This window comes from Sinocyclocheilus anshuiensis, unplaced genomic scaffold (genome assembly GCF_001515605.1).
Source record: "Sinocyclocheilus anshuiensis isolate Anshui unplaced genomic scaffold, SAMN03320099.WGS_v1.1 scaffold270, whole genome shotgun sequence".
Taxonomy (NCBI): domain Eukaryota; kingdom Metazoa; phylum Chordata; class Actinopteri; order Cypriniformes; family Cyprinidae; genus Sinocyclocheilus; species Sinocyclocheilus anshuiensis.
Window position 1 is genome coordinate 495533 of NW_015546041.1, and position 519 is coordinate 496051.

Here is a 519-nt window from a genome sequence, read left to right on the forward strand (position 1 = left end):
AGGATACAGTTCTTGGAGAGTAGGGAGGGTTGTACCAGTGATTCGCTCAGCAGTCCGGACTATCCTACGTAGTCTTCTAAGGTCAGATTTGGTAGCTGAGCTGAACCAGACAGTTATTGAAGTGCAGAGGACGGATTCAATGATGACAACTTTAAGACAAAGTAAATGATTTTACTGTCTATTTGGAATACACAAACACTTAGAGAATTGGGCCCATATTCACAAAACATCTTAAGGCTAAAAGTAGGTCATAACTTGCTGATTTCTGAGGAAATCTTAAAAATAATTGACGCTTTACATTTTTTTTGTTCTGGTTTTGGTTATGCTCAACCAAGGCGGAATAAGATGTGTTATATTCTGCAATGTGATTTTGTACCTTGTTTGGTTGTAAAGTTGATGCAATAAAAAAAACAAAAAACCTTTTCGAAGCTTCGAATCAATTGTAGCGTCTGGACCAATCAAACACAATTTTTCATTTGATTTAACAAATCAGTTATTCATTAGATTAACAAATCGTCA